Below are 20111 nucleotides of genomic sequence, written 5' to 3'. Positions count from 1 at the left end.
TTACATCTTTCTCTTTGAACAATTTGCAGTAATCACTGTGAATAACCACTTGGTTACAGAAAATAACTATTGCCATTTTCCCGTGACTATGTGGATTCAGCTGAAAGTCATCTACATAACCATGTTATAAAATGATTGACCTACTAGCCCATGAGGGCAAAATGGTTCCCACTGTTCTGATTGGTGAGCATTTTTCTAACTATTTAGAAAACACACGATTGATTGTAGTCCTGAGAAAACCATGTTGTATAATGTGCTCATGCTCATTCAAATCCAAACTGGCTATCCTCACTGACCAATCAGGAAAATATATATTCATATTGTATTGCATTCCCTTCCATTTCATCCATATCATGGGCTTTTCATAAACAGAATGCAACCAATATGATTAATTTACAAGAAGAGTATATATCAGAGTATAGGTTAATTCCGCCTAGCAGGTATTCTGTTCAAACCTAAATGCAAACTTATGCCACTGAAAATTGTAAAGGTATGAAAATTTCAGTACAGATAATGAAAATCTACATGAAAATTGAATTACTGAAATGCATCACTTTGATCTATACAGAATAGTCAAAATGTATTCCACATAACATTGCATTCCCAAAAGCTTCCGGAATCCTATTAGCTTATTCCACAGTAAAATGCCAATGATTCCATTTTAACTCTTGGAATACCAAAAGACCTTGTCAGCTTTCAAAGCATGTCCTCTTCCATATTATATCTATAAAGAAGCAGTCCCTGTGAATTCCTACTAATTGCCATAATGTAGAATTGGATAGATTTTTAAAGACAAAGATGGTTTCCTAATTCTCACTACCAGTGGAACAGATACACACAGAAAATTGTTAATCATGTTATATTTTTGGTGCTGAAATGGTATTGCAGTCTTCAAAGCAGTAGGCATGGATCAGCTCCAAAAGCTGCCTTCCTGCAGGAAGCAATACGCACTGTAGAATACTAATATGATTTTCCCAAGTGATAACGTGGGGGTGGAAATAATACTTCCACCAGTCTGCTCCAGTAGACATGATCTGAATCTTTTTCCCAGTTTACTTATTTACCAATATGTTACCACAGGAAGCGGAATGAAAATAAATGTATCTGGCAGCTGGGTTAGTTCTCTTATCGCACTGCTTCAGCTTAGAGTGACAATGACATTGGAGCTTCTCAGAGCTAGTAATAGGAAGCACCTTTTAAAATATTTCTGATGCTTTGAAGTCACTCTGTGATCTCTGTGTGCACTAGACCTGGTAAAATATAGTTTGTTGTTGACTAAATGTTTTTGACAGATCCAACTACGTGGACAGAAAATGTTATATTTCTGGTATGATTTCTAGCTATGAATATTTTATTAATAATTTCATAGCTGCATTATGGAATATAAATTGACTCTGGGGATTAGATAAAAGTTTTGATTTTCAATTGTAATATGAGCGACTGGGATGAAAATAGCTATATATTTTCTATTAAATCATAGTCTTCTTATTTGAAGTCTGCCTCTGAGGTGTCTGTGGGGAAAGTTAACTTACTTTTTCTTCTTACTGGACTTAATTACTGTACCAAGAAGCAAATAAGGGAATATTAATCAAATAAAATTAATAGCTCTGACCTGATCAGACATGCTTCTTTTGAAAACCATCACCCAGGCATTAAAGATATGTTTATTCTGTTGTAGATTTTTGAGCATTCAATAATGGAAGATACTCAGTGCGGGCAAAACTCTATCCTGCAAGAAGTATACACCTTCTGAATTGGAAGGGAGGGAGAAAATTGGCAAGAAACAAAGGAGATAAATTTATCTGCGTTGCTATGGCTTCAGCTACAGAGTAGGAGCCACTTGTCCCTGTCATAATGAAATGCATAGTTATGTCTGGGAAATGTAAAAGTAAAAATACGTAACACAAGTAAGTTTTATTTCCTTTTATTTTTTTTTCTTCCCCATTTCTCTCTCTCGTCTCAGGAAGGTTGTTTTCTCCTTGCTGGGATACAGTTTTACAGGCATTGAGTTTCCGATGCTTCAAATGTTCACAAAAGAATAAACCTATTACAAAATACTGTGATACAAATTGAGTATTTTTCAATTTTAAAAAAATTCGCAAGCTGGCCTGATGTGAACAGACATGAAGAGGAGCAGGAGTAGTGGGCCAACAAAAAAACATTGGGCCACTTCTGGCCTGTCCAAGGCCCCTCTGGGATCCCCCCCTCCCCACCACCAACACAAGACCACAACCCTGCCTGTTGACTCACTGTGGGAGTTGGCTAATTTCCTGCCGTCCCACAACCAGCAAGCTGTAACAGGGCGCTGTTTCAGACCTCAAAAAAGCTTGGGTCTCTTGCCTGAAAGAATGGGCAGACGGCGCAGCCACTCTGCCAACTTTGTGTCTGTTTCGGGGGCAGTATTTGTTGGCCAACACATTCAAAGCTTATAATTTGCCAATGTGGCAATGCAAAATGTGGTATGTGTGCACAGCATAATTTTTTAGAAGTTTAATGTTTGAGGCTAATAAATCATTCTACTTGTTCCACTTGTTCCTTATTTTATCTCCCTATGTCGGTTTCCCCAAGCAAAGCGCCTCTTGTGTTGGTTGGATAAGTTGTTCTTAGGCCTCCAGCAATGTTGCTCTTCTGCCCGTTACTGGGAGGCCTATGATAATAGCCTTGTGATGACTCTCCCTCCAGTTTGCCCTTTCGTATAGGGAAGTATATGGCCTCTCATAGAGGAGACTAAGTATTCAAGATCCTTAAAAGAATAGATAAATTGAACCCCAATAACGTGTTTGAAATTACCACAAACTACAGAACTAGGTACTATGAGCCCAAGCTTAGAGGAATGAAGGTGCACAGACAGTTTAAATTTAACTGCTTTGCATAGACAATGGTGAATGAGTGGAATAGAATGCCCGGGGAGGCAGTGGAGACATACATTGAAAAAAAAATTTAAGGAAGAACAGGAACTATTATCCCTTGCAGAATATTTAGATTTATGCCCAGTCTTGTCATCGTCAATCTTACTCCCAACTGGATATTTATTCTACTCCTTTTTGTCATGTTATATTGGGCTGGAAATTGCATTAAAAAGAATGGTGAGCTCAACACTGCAATCTGATTAGTCGAGGGGAAAGATCGATCCTCTCGCTTCTCCCATGGGTCCTAGCTTCCCTGACGTTAACGCTGGGCTCTTCTCAGCTTCCTATTAGAGGAAGTGCCCGCAGTAAAGACCACAGTAAGTTAGTGGGTGAGTATAAATCTATGGAGCGGCGAGCGCTGTTCGTTCGCCGCTCGGAGCAAATTATGGGCCATTATGTCGTTATATAGTTAGGACGAGAAAAGGCCATCAGGCTCATACTTATCCCCAGATCCCCACCCTTCCTTCCTCCCTCCACCTCCGGGGAGAGGTAAAAAAAAGAGACCTATAGCCAAATTCAGGAACCTCTGCCAAAAATTCCTTTTAAACCCCTCACATAGGATTAGGCAAGCTCCAGGGAGTCCCAATCCATCGGTTATTACCCAAAATCTTGCCATCTTTTTTCTGTGATCTTGTAGTTTTCCAAAAATGCACCAAAAACCTTCCTGAAGGAGTCAGTCCTCACTACCATCTCCGGAATGCTGTCCCACTGGTCAATCACCCTCTGTGGAAAAATGAAACTTCCGCTCATCCAATCTAACCTCTTCAATTTAAATGGTGGGCCCTTTGTTCTATTCAGCCCTATCACCTCAAGCAATCTATCCACCTATATCTTATCAACAACCTTAATAATTTTAATGACCTGAATCAGATTCAGCCTAAGTTTTTACACTTCCAGCGAATCCAAACCCATGCCACGAAGTCTCTATTCACAGTTTAACGCACTTAGGCCAGGGATCCTCCTTGTAACCCTCCTGTGTACCTTCTCCAAAGCCAAAATTTCACTATGGTGGGGGAACAGCTCAGAGGAAATTTCAGGTCTGAGTCTCTCTCCACTCTCAAGTCTCTCTCCCATCTTAAGAACATAAGAACATAAGAAATAGGAGCAGGAGTAGGCCAATCGGCCCCTCGAGCCTGCTCCGCCATTCAATAAGATCATGGCTGATCTGATCCTAACCTCAAATCTAAATTCATGTCCAATTTCCTGCCCGCTCCCCGTAACCCCTAATTCCCTTTACTTACTTAGGATCAGATCAGCCATGATCTTATTGAATGGCGGAGCAGGCTCGAGGGGCCGATTGGCCTACTCCTGCTCCTATTTCTTATGTTCTAGGAAACTGTCGATTTCTGTTTTAAATTTATTTAATGATGTAGCTTCCACAGCTTCCTGGGGCAGCAAATTCCACAGACCTACTACCCTCTGAGTGAAGAAGTTTCTCCTCATCTCAGTTTTGAAAGAGCAGCCCCTTATTCTAAGATTATGCCCCCCAGTTCTAATTTCACCCATCTTTGGGAACATCCTTACCGCATCCACCCGATCAAGCCCCTTCACAATCTTATATGTTTCAATAAGATCGCCTCTCATTCTTCTGAACTCCAATGAGTAGAGTCCCAATCTACTCAACCTCTCCTCATATGTCCACCCCCTCATCCCCGGGATTAACCGAGTGAACCTTCTTTGAACTGCCTCGAGAGCAAGTATGTCTTTTCTTAAGTATGGACACCAAAACTGTATGCAGTATTCCAGGTGCAGTCTCACCAATACCTTATATAACTGCAGCAATACCTCCCTGTTTTTATATTCGATCCCCCTAGCTATAAAAGCCAACATTCCGTTGGCCTTCTTGATCACCTGCTGCACCTGCATACTAACCTTTTGATTTTCTTGCACTAGGACCCCCAGATCCCTTTGTACTGCAGTACTTTCCAGTTTCTCGCCATTAAGATAATAACTTGCTCTCTGATTTTTCCTGCCAAAGTGCATAACCTCACATTTTCCAATATTGTATTGCATCTGGCAAATCTCCGCCCACTCACCCAGCCTGTCTATATCCCCTTGTAGGTTTTTTATGTCCTCCTCACTCTCCACTTTCCCTCCCATCTTTGTATCATCTGCAAACTTTGATATGTTACATTCGGTCCCCTCTTCCAAATCGTTAATATAGATTGTAAAGAGTTGGGGACCCAGCACCGACCCCTGCGGAACACCACTGGCTACTGGTTGCCAGTCCGAGAATGAACCATTTATCCCAACTCTCTGCTTCCTGTTAGATAACCAATCCTCCACCCATGCCAGAATATTACTCCCAATCCAGTGATTCTTTATCTTGAGCAATAATCTTTTATGTGGCACCTTGTCGAATGTCTTCTGGAAGTCTAAATACACTACGCCCACTGGTTCCCCTTTATCCACCCTGTACGTTATGTCCTCAAAGAACTCAAGCAAATTTGTCAGACATGACTTCCCCTTCGTAAAGCCATGCTGACTTTGTCCTATTAAATTATGTTTATCCAAATGTTCCGCTACTGTCTCCTTAATAATAGACTCCAAAATTTTACCCACCACAGATGTTAGGCTAACTGGTCTATAATTTCCAGCCTTCTGCCTACTACCCTTTTTAAATAAGGATGTTACATTAGCAGTTTTCCAATCTGCCGGGACCTTTGCCGAGTCCAGAGAATTTTGGAAGATTATTACCAAAGCATCCACAATCCCTACTGCCACTTCCCTCAAGACCCTCGGATGTAAGCCATCAGGTCCAGGGGATTTATCCGCCTTGAGTCCCATTAATTTACTAAGTACCAATTCCTTAGTGATTTTAATCGTATTTAGCTCCTCCCCCCCTAGAGCCCCCTGTTTGTCCAGTGTTGGGATATTCTTAGTGTCCTCTACCGTAAAGACTGAAACAAAATATTTGTTCAGCATTTTTGCCATCTCCGTGTTTCCCACCATTAATTTCCCGGTCTCATCCTCTAAGGGACCTACGTTTGCCTTAGCCACCCTTTTTCTTTTTATATAACTATAGAAACTCTTGCTATCTGTTTTTATATTTTTTGCTAATTTATTTTCATAATCTATCTTCCCTTTCTTAATCAATCCTGTCACATTTAACTTACACCCATCCATGTTATATTCTTTACCTGAATTCTGTGCACCTAGGTGCATAGCTGCACACTTATCTATATTAAAGGACATTTGTCATTTCCTTAATCTATCCAGATCTAGTTGTAATCTATTTCCTTCTTCTAAGGCCCTGACTCTCCTGCACAATTTAGTGTCATCTGCAAATTTAATAACCATACTATCCATACCCTGCTCCAGATTGTTAATAAACATAAAAAACAGAAGGGGCGCAGCACAGGTCCCTGGGAACCCCACTATTGACTAGACCCTAATGAGAAACAGCTCCATTTAAAACTGCTGTTTATCTATGATCATTTAGCCAATTTACAATCTATCTCGGAATATCCCCTATGACACCATAAGATGGCATTTTAGCACATATTCCTTCATATAGTTCTTTACCACAAGTTTTTAGGACGTCCAGGTTGATGGCATCTACTGGACCTTCCTGATCTGCCTGTCTAGTAACTTCTTCAAAAAACTGGATCAGGTTTTTCAAAGCATTGAGTATCCCCTATAAAGCCTGAGCATTCTAGCTGATCGTTAATAGCATCTCTAAAGATGCTTTCCTTTAATTTTCCCACCACTAAGGCTAAACCCACAGCTTTGTAATTACCCAGTTATGATTTTAATCCTTTCCTAAATAAGGGCACCACATGGATCCCCCTCCGACTGCCTGGCCTTTTCCCAGTTTTCAGTGAAGTATTGAAAATATTTACTGGGGACCTCCAACAACTTTAGCCATTTCCTTCAGTACCCCAGGATAAATTAAATCTGTCCCTGGTGTTTTTTCCACCTTGACCTTCTTTGGTTTAGACTGCATCATTTCCCTTGAGCTGTGTAAACGACCCATTTGAGTTTTAGTTTTATCCGCTATGCAAGGGGCCAGTCCAACCTTCTTGCAGTTGAAAACACATAGAAAGTATCTAGTCAACTCTTTTGCTATGCACTTCTCGTCGTTTATAATTCTATATGTTCTCTAACATACCTCTGATTCCTAACTTAAGTGAAATTTCTTTCTCATTATTTTGATTATGTTCAATTTTCCTCCTTTCTAGATTAATTTCAGCTTGCCTAATTTTTTTTTTGTTCACACTAACTATCTTTCCTTGTCCGAATGGCTCATTTTATGAGCCTCGAACTGTCATTTTTGAGTGTGGGTTGCCTTTCAAGATTTTTTTGAAAGTGGCCTACTTCTTTTGCATGTTGCAATTAGCCTAGCTCCCTCTCCCAATTAATTGCCTCTTAAAAGGACTAATCAGCACAACATCAATTGCTTTCACCTTAGGTCTCTTCCAAATGCCCACTACTCCGTGATTAGAAAAAAAATCTTTTAATCTTTAGTATCATTTGAGGTCTGCTAATATTTTGGATCTGTCTTTTATTTCTGCACACAAAGTCCAAGTTAATTAGACTCCTTACATCTTCATCAATCGATCAACATTTTAAAGATGTAGATCATGTTCCCCTCAATATTCTTTTCTCCAGTGAACACAAATTCAGGTTTGAGTCTCTCCTCATAACTTAGATGTCTAATTCCCAGAAACATACTTGTTGCACTTCTCTGAATCCTCTCCAATGCATCAATATTTTTGAAGGTAGGATGTCCAAACTGCGTGCAACATTCCAATTATTGCTCACCAGCAATCCGTGAAAGGTCAGAACTTGTTTCAACTTGTAGAAAAATCCCCTCCAAATGTATCATAGTATGCGATTAGCTTTGTTGATTATAGCTTCACATACTGATGGTAAATTTTCAGTAAATGATCAATAACAATTCCCAAATCCTTTACTTTTTCCATTCATTGTGCAAGTATTTATTGTTTTCTGTTCCAATGCATTTCTTTGCATTTATCTACATTAAAATTCTTCTGCCATTACTTGTTCCATTTTTGAAAAGTGGTGTGGAATCTTTAAAGTCTATCATTAGTTTAATTTGGCATTACATATGTGGAACTTTATTGAATGCCATCTGAAAATTATATCCAAATTCTATTATGAAATTATATTCACACTGGATCTCTCCTTCCTGCTAGTTTAATTATCTTCTCAAAGAATTCCAATAGATCAGTCAGCTTGATATATTCTTTATTAATTCATGCTGACTACTTCTTATACCCTCTGTGCTCTTTAGATGGGCATTGATAGCACCCTATATAACATTCTAAAGCATTTTCTCTCCTACAGATGATAGACTAACTTACTTATGAATTCCAATTCATGGGGCTGATTTTAACGTGGTCAAATTGGCATTAATGAGGTGCTAATAGCCTTAAAATGGGGGTCGGTAGACTCACCGTCTTATTTACGCTGCCGCTTCAGCAGAACACCCCCTTCCCCCCGGGCCTTATGTAACTCCGGCCAAGTGCCCTCCAGACTGCCTGATATTGCGCCAGCCCGAATCCGGTGAGATGCAATCGGATGCCCATTTGGTTCAGGTAGCTAGCTGGTTTGATTTAAACGAGGCGTAAACTTAGAAATAGCACTGGCCTCTGCCGGAAAGTTACTCCCACGTCTCACTCTTTTTCTGAATATCACAAGAAAATTTGCTATCCTCTAGTAAACTCTACCGTTTACATTTACCAGAAACTCGTTTATCTCCTGTCTCATTTCTCTGATGATTCAACGGTGAATCCCATTTGCCCAGCTGAATAGAATAATTAATTATTTGAGCTTTTTCATAACATTGTTTTACTGATCTGTCCATCACATATAATCACATTTGCACAATTAAAGTTTTTTATTTTCCAACTCCAGTTTTCCTACAATAGTACTTGTCATTCTTTTAGGATTTTATTGACAACCTGTTCTTGGTGAATTCATTGCACAAGGACACTCTCTTATGTTTCCCTTGTTGGAGACATCAATCAACAATGAAAATGGCTTATCCTAACACAGATCTTTGAGAACAAGTTTAGCAAATGCTGACAACGGTGATTTTGTTCTACATTTAATTCTGCCACAGTGTGTTTCTTGGCTAGCTAATGCCATGCTGCCCACACAGCTGATGCTGTGCCTCTTTTCAATTTCATTTTCCCACTACCTGAGCACAAAATAAAAAGTGACTCATCTCACAACCAAAAGAATAATGGGCCAGAAATGGCTCCTGAAATAACGGAGGAGCTCAACAGCGCTCTCTGTTTTTAATGGCGAATCGACGGAGTAAGTTCCCGCGTTTACACATGTGAACTAAAACGCGAAAATCGTGAACTTGCTCCTGTTGGTTCACCGGCGATTTGACAGCTTTGAATTAAAGGACCATCGCACGCTGCAATCAGAGAAAACATTGAAAAAGCACCAACTTGCTCTTCGGTCCAGCTGGAAAGTAACTAATATCGCCACCAAACAGGTACGCTTAAAAATACCAGGTCAAAACTAAGTTTTAAAAGCACCGTTAGTCTTAATGACTGCCAAACAACTAAAAATAAAATTTTAAAAATGTGGAGTCTTATATTATTCCATATTTCAATAGATTTTGGTCGTTAAAAAAAATTTAAATTAAAAATTATTTTAAAAAAAATTTTCCCTTCTGTCCTTTCAATTATTTCTTTGGCTTTTTATAAAAAAGATTTAAAATCTTTATTTACAATGACATCCAGAATACTAACTTTAAATGAATGAAGTCTGCTTGCCTGCTTGAGCAATGCAGCCTGAATCTGTGGGCGTGACTTGTCTTCCTGACAGATTTTATGAGCGTGTCTCCTGTTCTCACAGACTGTTCCATGCGCGTCAACTCACGCTGCTCAGAGGCTGGGTTGTTGGTGGACAATTTTTTTGAAGTTCAAAATCAAGCAATTTGACGCCACAGAGCCCGATGTAAGTATTTTCGTTAATTTAATTCGCAGGAGCTGCGGTGAGCTTTGCCACACCGCTCTGTGCGATTTCCGGCCCAATGTCACTCTCGCTATCTGCAGCAACACGTGGTTGTCTTTTAATCATGAAGGAACTAGGCACCACATTAAACCCAGCGCTGTAATTGATTGCAGTCGGATCAGTCTATAAGCATGCTCCTTATAGTCTGTAGCAATTTGTAGTTTTTTTAAACTCCCAACTTCAAGTTCAAATTTGCTTGTTCACTTCAACTCCAAACTAATAATAAAAATACTTGCTTTATTGTCGAATGCTGGTCTTTCATTAATTAGCTGAAATCTGCACCATTTTTCCTTTCAATTCCTGGGCAGCTCCTCCATTAGCTCAAACACTCAGCCGGTCAGGCAGCATCTGTGGAGCGAGAAACAGGTTGATGAGTTTTCAGCATCCACAATATTTTGCTTCTGTCCTCCATCAGCTTGTTGAGTTTATCCAGTGAGTAGCTGAGCCATACAGACCATGAAATCCCATGATCGATTGTCAGTCTGTGCTGAGTTAGCCGGTTTCAGCTGGGGCCTCAGTTGAAACACTGCCATTGGCCTTGGGTTCGTGAAATGAAAATTGACCAAGATTCCGGCTGCTAATTGCATTCCAGCAACCCCTGTTGGAAGTTTGCGTGTATGGACATTGGATAAGAAAGGATCTGGCTCAGCTGTGATGACCTAACGGTCAAATAGCCTGCTGATACTTCCTGGTAAGATTTACCTATGAATAGCGGTCATTTGGGGAAGGTACTGGAGAGTGACTGGCACCTGTGGAACTGTACCCCAGCAAGAAGTCAATGTCTTCTAGGAAGGAGGAGAGAAAAATTTGTTGATAAAAGAACCTCCCATCCTCCAAAACTCACTAAGTAAATAAATAAAGGAACACATTCCATGAAATATTATCAACTGCTTTGTCGAAATTGTATAGGTTGTTGTCTTCTCTCGAGCTGATAAGTATTAAATGTGAGTCCTGGCACTTGCCACAGAGCTGTGAAGCCAAAGAATATAAATATCTGTGCTCTGTACAAAGAAACTCGCCATACATGGGCAGAATGTCTTTCTGCAAACACCCATTTTGCTGTCCAGTTTTCAATCAGGTAAATTGCTGGGCAGCCAACCCCATGAAAAGAAATGCCCAATTCAAACCCAGATGGCCTCAAGACCTAGAGATCAGAGCTCAGCAATAGACTTGCAGCGCTAGGGTAGACCCACAGGCCCAAACATAAGGATGTACACAGACCTTAAACCAAACTAGCATAATCAAGGAGGTTCAGTTTAATACAGGTTAGTAAAGAAATGCCTGCACTGAAACATACTTCTGTGAATAAAAATGTTTCTTTCATGCATTGGAAATTTGACCACTGCTATCTGTTCTTACACCATTTTCAGATGAAGTTGACACAAACCCACCAGAATCTCACAAATGACTCCCTCTTTAAAATAGATGAGTAGCAAACCAGTGGAGATATAATAACATCAGAAATAAATTCAGGATGGTTTGTTCTGTTTGGTATTTTCAGCAAAATCATAAACACATTCTTTTTGAATGCGTTTATATTTTTTCTCAAAATATCAATCGAGGCAATCTTCCCCAATTAGCTTACAATGTTACTACTCCCAGTTACCAGAAGAAATCATACGCACTGGATATTGCCTCTGTGGCTCTGGCCTCACACAACCATTTGCACATGGCCAATATTGTGCACATTCCTAACTTAGTTTCCCTTACCTGTAGGAAACAACATGCTTAGGAATTTTAAGGAGCCTTGAAATTAAAGTTAGAATGGTACAGTACCTCGTGAGTCATCAGATAAATCACTCATGCATTATCTTTATTTTTATTTTTCATTAGCATGAAATATCACTCCAATGGGCAGTGAAATTATTATTCATTGTTTGGGAATACATGTGTGTAAATCTATGTTCTTCCAAGCTGAGCATTCTTTATTTCAGGATATCTGAGGTCCATGGAAATGAATCGTGACATTTTCAAATTGAGGGACTTATTATTCATGTCATGCTTTCACATTAAATGACTAATTGTTACATTTGGCATGATTTACTTTTCATTACATGATGAAAAACAATGGATCGTGTATAAAGTGGGAGGCAGTGATATACTAATGAATATAGATAGGAACAACTTCCCACGTAAAATCTTTAATTGTTTTACTTTGAGCTAGGAGTCAAAACTGAAAATAAATAACCCCAGGTCATTATATTTAATACAAAGGGTTGTATTGGTTTCCTTGAAAAGTATTCCTCATCTTATATTTTATAGTGAAAAATATCTATTGAAATCAAAAATAAAAACACAAAAAGCAAGTTGGTCAGCATCTCAAAGAGAAAAGATTCGTTAATGTCTCAGAGGAGGACCCTTCCTCAGAACTGATACATTTCAGATGAAAAGTCTTCACCTGATACATTCATTTATTTTAAATATACTCAAGGAGATTTCACAGAAATGACACACTGTGCAAAACATTTTTTGATAGCGTGACTGATCTGATCATACAGTTTACAAAAAGCATCAAGGTCTCAGCATTTCCTTAATCTTTTATCTCTTTCTTTCTTTTATGTCAGATTTCTTTTGGCCCAGTACAACCATTGTTAAGTACAATGGACCAAACTACATTGTTCAGCTCATCCATAATATAAGATTTTGGTACTATTCTGTATCCATATAAGGTGTTAAGTCACAATCAAAACATAAGAACATAAGAAATAGGAGCAGGAGTAAGTCACATGGCCCCTCGAGCCTGCTCCACCATTCAATCAGATCATGGCTGATCTTCGACCTCAACTCCACTTTCCTGCCTGATCCCCATATCCCTTGATTACCCTAGAGTCCAGAAATCTGCCTATCTCAGCCTTGAACATATTCAACAGCTCAGCGTCCACAGCCCTCTGGGGTAGAGAATTCCAAAGATTCACAACCCTCTGAGTGAAGAAATTCCTCCTCATCTCAGTCTTGAATGGCCAACCCCTGCAACTATGCCCCCTAGTTCTAGACGCTCCAGCGATGGGAAACAACTTCTCAGCATCTACCCTGTTAAGCCCCCTCATAATCTTATATGTTTCAATTAGATCACCTCTCATTCTTCTGAACTCCAGAGAGTATAGGCCCATTCTACTCAACCTCGCCTCATAGGACAATCGTCTCATCCCAGGAATTAATCTAGTGAACCATCGCTGCACCACCTCTAAGGCAAGTATATCCTTGCTTAGACAAGGAGACCAAAACTGTACACAGCACCCCAGGTGAGATCTCACCAAAGCCCTGTACAATTGTAGTAAGACTTCCTTACTTTTGTACTCCAACCCCCTTGCAATAAAGGCCAACATGCCATTTGCTTTCCTAATTGCTTGCTGTACCTGCATGCTAACTTTTTGAGTTTCTTGTACCAGGACACCCAAGTCTCTCTGAACACCAACATTTAATAGTTTCTCACCATTTAAAAAAATTCTGTTTTTCTATTCCTCCTAGCAAAGTGAATAACCTCACATTTCTCCACATTATACTCCATCTGCTACCCACCATCTTGCCCACTCACTTAACCTGTCCATATCCCTTTGCAGACTCTTTGTGTCCTCCTCACAGCTTACTTTCCCACCTACCTTTGTATCGTCAGCAAACTTGGATACATTACACTTGCTCCCTTCATCTAAGTCATTAATATAGATTGTAAATAGCTGAGGCCCAAGCACCGATGCTTGTGGCACCCCACTAGTTACAGCCTGCCAGCCTGAAAATGATCCTTTTATCCCTACTCTCTGTTTTCTGTCCGTTAACCAATCCTCTATCCATGCTAATATGTTACCCCCAATCCCACGAGCCCTCATCTTGTGTAACAACCTTTTATGTGGCACCTTATCGAATGCCTTTTGAAAATCCAAATATACTACATCCACTGGTTCCCCTTTATCTACTCTGCTAGTTACAAAACTCTAATAGGTTTGCCAAACACGATTTCCCTTTCATAAAACCACGTTGACTCAGAGTCATAAAACTTAAATTATAACTTTGTAAGTCACAATCATATTGTAAGTTACTTAGCAGCCATGACAATCAATTATGTCACATCCTTCTGTGATATAAAAGTCATCACTCAAATCACATTTGATGTTAGTTCACCAGTAAGTTTGCATTGTTACATATCCCTAATAATATAGAATTTCAAGTAAAATTTGCTGCTTGCAGTTGATTTTACATTGTCCTCATGTGCAGATGTGGATCAGGAAATCCAATGGATGAGATCATGGTGTCCAATTTTTGGTGCTAATTGCTAAGAAATTTTTAAAAATTTGCGAGGCATGATTTGGGGAAGGGGCGGGTGCAGGCAAAGGCTGCCATATGGGTCCAACAACAAAATTCACAAGTTTGGGCAAGGGTCTGTCATTAGCCTCACCCATAAAAATAGTGCAGACCAGTGTTGAGAGGGCACAGCATGAGCTTGTTGTAGCACTAGTTCTCCATCCCGCGCTCTCTGTGAGCGAGGTTTCATGCTGGTAATGTGGAATTGCAGATTGCCCTTATCTTTTGCCTTTCAGATACCATTTGACCTTCTGTTCTTTCAACATTTTCTGCTTCTATTTGGAAATTACTTAAAGGTGTGAAAGAACAGAGTTTGGTATTCTGAATAATAACAACAATGCCTAGAAAATCTAGTCACATACATGCCAGTGAGAGATTCAATGAACCATTTCTTTGATTTTTACATCAGTGACACAGAATTTAAAGGACATAGAAGATACAAGCCAGGCATCGCTCAGGTGAATGTCGTATTCAATAGATCAGGCTTAGGGGCAAAGTGCCGTTTGTGTAAAGTAAACAGTGGCGCAGCGTAAATCGGAGCAAGTTCGGAGATTCGCAACTCATGGAGTAGCTCTTAATTCCCAGAATTTGCTGCCGATTTGCACATTAATAACGGCGTGCGTCGTTAACACGCCATAATTTTTCCAGCAAGATCCGGCCCATTATGAACTCAAGAAAAAATCATTCCTTTTCAAAAGTAGTTCTACATTTGGTGAAGTACAGGTTTCTCTTTCTTCTTACTTCAGTTTTTGAGCTTAAGTTAACCTAATTTTATGTGAGTATTTTCATTATTTAAATATTCATTGAATTATATAAGGAAATATGAAAATCTAAGTAGACTGTATGAAAGATTGGGATTCACAGCGATTAATTCTGGATCATTCTACAAAGAATTAACTTTGCACCAGTGTACTTTGATGATTTATGAAGGTGTTTTTCATTGTTCAAAGGAATAATAAATTAACCTATGAAACAAAATGAACTCACAAAGGATTTGTTTGCGAGCAGAATTCTGCTTTCTTTAAGTTACTACTGAAGAAAACACAGAGGTTAAACTGAAATTCCCCCTTTTAACAAAGGCCAAGACCCCGATATTAACGGGGGAATGGGAAGGGTGCGGAGGGAGCCCGGCAGCATGGGAAGAACCTAGCAAGGCCGGGGACATGGAGGCCTGCTGATCTTAACGGCAGGGCCTCATTTAAATAGCTTTCTGCAGACTCCTGCCCGACAGCCGGCTAAATTGACAGTCTGGTTGGCGGGTGGAAGTGCAAATATTAGGCAGGAGGCCGCAGGCATGGGCCCGTCAGGATGGTCACCTGGCAGTCAGTAGAGGCAGATGGCTCCAGGCTGCGATCGGGATTGGGGCTGGGGCTGGGGGGGGGGGGAGAGCCAGGATATCAGGGCCATGACCGGGGTGGGAGCTAGGACATTGGGGCATTGACTGCGGCTGAGGGGGGGGCTGAAAGCTTCTGTGTGAGGTCTGAGGGATGCACTCCTGCTCCCCCTGGCTCACAAGGAGTGCTAAAAGGAGCTGATCTTCAGCACTTACCTTGGCCAGCCGGCGCCTCCTGCCTCGGATCTGCTACCGAGCACTCGACAGCGTGGGCCTTCCCCTGTCTCACTGTCATTGGGCTGTAACTTTTGAATGTTAATTAAGCCCCTTCCTGCGAGAGCCTCGTCGATGGCCTGATATGAGTAAAAATTTAAACAAGCGGGTATGGGGTCAGGTTGCTTGATCCCGATATTTTAACCTGACCCTTTCCCACCCATTGGGTGGGGTTAAAATCGAGGCCCAAATGTTTCATTCCTCACTAATGCACCAGCTTTATAGAGAAATCATAATTGAGAAATACATTTACCTTCACAGGTGTGTCTTCAGTCCTTACCCTTGTGAGAAAGCTTCATGATTGAAAAACACACAGTGTAGAAACAGGATAACTGTAATTTTTTTTAAAAGCTGGGGCAAGGGTAAGGATTAGAACTACTGTAACAAAAATGCTTCAGAGAATTTTAATTCAAGAAGCTAATCATTACAAAAAGGGGGAGGGGGGTTGGGGAGGAGAGAAATTATTGATCTTGTGGTAAGTATAAGTCTGTGTGAACCCTGCTAGCTTAATAGCTATTAGCTGGAGACTGTGCAACTTTTAGGTGGGTGTGTAATTATCCAATCCCACTGTTAGGACGGCTTCTCCTATAAAAACCATGGACGCTCTTATTCAGGCTCCTTAGTTCAGATGCATGAGTCAGGAGTGCCATCTTCATGGCTTATGTATAATATCATTCAAATTTGTACTTGAATTCAAAATATTCCTGTTTTAAATTCTACAGCGCTAATTCTGAACTTAAGATCTGATTTTAGCCAAATGATTTTCTCTATCTGCAATGACAAAATGTAGTTTCATCTCAAAAGGCTGATCAGCGTTATGTTCATATGGAACATAACAATGTCGATATCACCCTTCCCCAACAAAGGAAATAAAAGCCAGGGTTTAGGTTCTAGTATAGACTTACTGTAAAACTGACTACATTTGCTAAGTTTTTTTTCTAACTCTTTGTAATTGGATCTAAGCAATCAATGTCTCATCAATTGCTGTTTTAGCATCAACTTGGTGATTAACTAATATGTAAATGTGAGCATGATTTGACCTCCTTTGTTTCAGTGAGATTTGCTCCAGAGAGCTTGATGTCAGTACTCCACTGAATAATCAGTACAGCTTTTCACACAACAAAGCTACAGAACTCCAAAAAGTGAGAGCTTTGGTTTATTATGTATTGCAGCTTTTAAAGAGAATGTGTTAGCCTACTGTCTGTTTGGGAACTTGCAGACAGTTAAGGGCCAAATTGAACACTGACGAGATCAGACGACTGTCCCTGCCAGAATGCGAGTCGAAGGCCCGGCAGGTTTTATTTGCCGAATCTCATTTGAATCCTGCCGGTTAGCTGTCCAGCCATTTCCGGCAGAAACCGGCGGCTGGACGGTGGGGAAGGTCGAAAACCGGATGGCCTCGAGTCTGCCCGCTGGCATCAGAAGAAGGCCACCGGCAGAGAGGTAAATCTGGGAGGGGGAGAGGGAGGAAGGTATTTGCAGGGTCTCGCAGCTAGAAGGGGGGTGGTGGATGTGGGAGCCTGGGGCAGCAGAGCAGTCCTACTCCTCCAGTTCCCACTAAGGAAAGTTTTTATTAACTTACCCTAGTGGGCCTAGCTCTCTTCCCGACAGCTTTACCTGGTTGGGTGGCCTTGGTGGGCGTCCTACACAGGAGATGATTAAAATTCCATCGGGGTCCCACGTATGACATTTATTAATGAGGATCCTGCGAGAGCCTCATCCATCACCAAAACCAGCGCCGTTCAAATTGCAGATCGGGGGGAATGGAGCAGGACATGGAGCTGCTATATTTTAACTGCTCCCCCGAACGGGTTGAGTTAAAATCACCCCTTTGGTGTCCCAGCTTATTTCCACACTAATTTCATCTTTAACATGTCACTTGCAGAAGTAACAAGCAGTTAGGCAGTAATATAAAGTAAGGCAGCTTTGCAGGTGCACTAAACACAATGGGGTAAATTTTCTGATCAGGCATTAGTCAAGGAATACGTTATTAGCACCCACCTGACTGTTAGTATGCTGACATCATCTGATAAAGCTGTTTACAAGGAGTGATGGGTACATTTAAAGAGATGGGACCACTTAAAGGGAAGTCGTTGCATATGGTCATAAAAATGTTGGTAGTCTTTACAAAGGCTGCTAATATTTTTAATGTACATACTTTAGCCTTTGCAAAGGCAGTTAAGGTAATAAAAACAGCAAAACCCATTGGCTAGTACAATAAATCCAATAGAGTGGATAGCTTTCAAAAGGGAAGTGGTGCAAAATGAAGTGGAGATGAGAGAGAAGGGCCTGCTCTCCACTGCAGGGTACTCTGGCCATCGCACAGCATTTCAGCATGGCTGGAAGGAGGCAGAAGGAAAGGACTTGAGAGCACAGCTGACCGTTAGTGTCACTAACAGTGCCAGTCCGATGTTGCGTTAGTGGCAGGTGGTACAGCTCCTCATCTTGCTGCCTGCTGACTCCAGATCCTACGTAGCCAGTCCCACATAGTCATTGCCAGGGCCTTGAGGCAGGGAAGGCCCAAGGTATCCTTGTGGGCCATGAGGAGAACTCCTACTCCTCCTGCCCAAGGAAACTTTAAAAAGTAAAAAAAATGTAGCTTATCTGGGCCTCCTGTGACCAGGATCCTGCTTATGTTGGCGGGTTTGAGACAGTGCAGCCTTCAGTTGGCGCCGCAGTTAAAATGGCATGTGCGTCCCATTGACATCAGCAGGACACAATATCGCCATTTAAATTAGGCACCGGCTCCTCTGGGGTGGGCAGCCTTCTCGTGCCTGAATGCAGGGAAGTTAAGATGGGGTGGGGCAGAAGCGCGACAGGAACATTGCGCGAACGCTGCCATTATCTTAATCCCCCCATCCCCACTGTTTCTACCAGATCGGGGTGGGGGGGGGTGTTAAATTCAGGCATATGATTTCAAACAGGAAAAAAAATCCCTGATTTGCACATAGACTTTCAATTGCATTTTCTTTAATGCAATTGATCAATCTACAATTTATTACATTGCAGAAATACGCCTTTCAAAGTCCCTGACAGCTCTTACTAACACTGGATGCCAGGAATGTAAAGGTGTGCCTTGCACCCAGTGTCGCTTGCACGCAAATAATGGGAAATACATCATATGATATATTTCCCTCAGTTGCATGGCGTCATAACACCCCTGCACACTTGTGGGTGGATATACTATGCACCCATCCCGAATTAGGCTGCTATCTCTGACCGGAACAAAATGGGACATTTCTTATTTTTGTGGCTCCCCGCCCCTGTGGCTTTTTCCTCACTGCCATGTGTAGACATTCCTGAACCACCTGGGGCTTGTGTGGCAGATAGAAAATAAGGTCACAAAGCACAGCTTACGCCTGTACAGTTGTTTTATTGGTTTTTTTACTGCTATCTGGCCTGCAGGATAAACGGGGAGGTGAAATTCAACCTTGGTGGGGTTGCAAAACGGGCGGTAGCGAATCGGCCGCCTGTTATACACCCATCCCGATTTCCTTTCCACTGACAAAATTGAATTTCACCCCCGGAATGTCTTTCACAGCCTGGGAATCTCAAGCTATAAAAATGCTATTCAATATAAATTCAGCATCCAACAGCTGGGAAACCTGCAGAAGTATAACAAGTTTGTAACACAGTGGCTTCCCTTTCTTTCTCCAGCTCATCTTTTCCCTTTTGTTTTTTGTCTATCTTTATTGAGCACTGAGCATGACAAAGGCAGGCTTCAACCTTGACCTTGGATGAAAAGGTACATTAATATCCAACGAAGCTCTGAGTAAAATGTCTACAGGATACTTTGCTCTGTACTGTGATATGAATTAATTGCTTTGCCTTCTATAGCTGTATCCTGCACTTTATTTGAACCTAGGGGAAGGGTTAAACTGATAATAAGTTGCATTTTAAAAAATATATGTACTTATCTCATTACTTAGTTTACCAACTTATTTCATATCAATCAAACAACCTAAAGTTTCTGAGGACTTAAAACAGTTGCTGATGACTTGGCAATGCTTTCCACCTTTGGCACTTGGCTGAATTTTCACCCTCATATTTTCTTTAGGCAGGAAGGGTAAATGTGACATTAGCTCAAATGGCGCCCATATCACTGTGAACTGGTCAGAGTGCAGTAAAGGATTTCGGGAAAAGAATGAATTGAAGAGTGGGGAACACACTGCAGGAAAGAGGCTGAGTGCAGAAAGTGGCTAAGTAGGAACAGCAGTCAGAACAAATGTGAGACAGATGAAAAAAAAAATGAAAAATTCACAAGAGCATCTGTGGAACCAATAGCCTGAAAAGATGTCCTGCTG

At 41.0% G+C, this 20111-nt stretch overlaps 1 long non-coding RNA gene across 1 annotated transcript in view; it reads right to left on the bottom strand.

Annotated features, from left to right (window-relative positions):
* Positions 1 to 15860, bottom strand: part of LOC137322530 (uncharacterized) — a 36988-nt gene extending 21128 nt beyond the window's left edge. The window contains exons 1-2 of the long non-coding RNA XR_010963157.1: positions 15751 to 15860; positions 10142 to 10253 (exon numbers count right to left, since the gene is read on the bottom strand). This is a non-coding gene — a long non-coding RNA (uncharacterized lncRNA). The remainder of the gene's footprint in view (positions 1 to 10141; positions 10254 to 15750) is intronic.
* Positions 15861 to 20111: the final 4251 nt, after the last annotated feature.

Source organism: Heptranchias perlo, chromosome 6 (assembly GCF_035084215.1).
Source record: "Heptranchias perlo isolate sHepPer1 chromosome 6, sHepPer1.hap1, whole genome shotgun sequence".
Classification (NCBI taxonomy): Eukaryota; Metazoa; Chordata; class Chondrichthyes; order Hexanchiformes; family Hexanchidae; genus Heptranchias; species Heptranchias perlo.
This window is presented reverse-complemented; position numbering and strand designations above follow the sequence as displayed.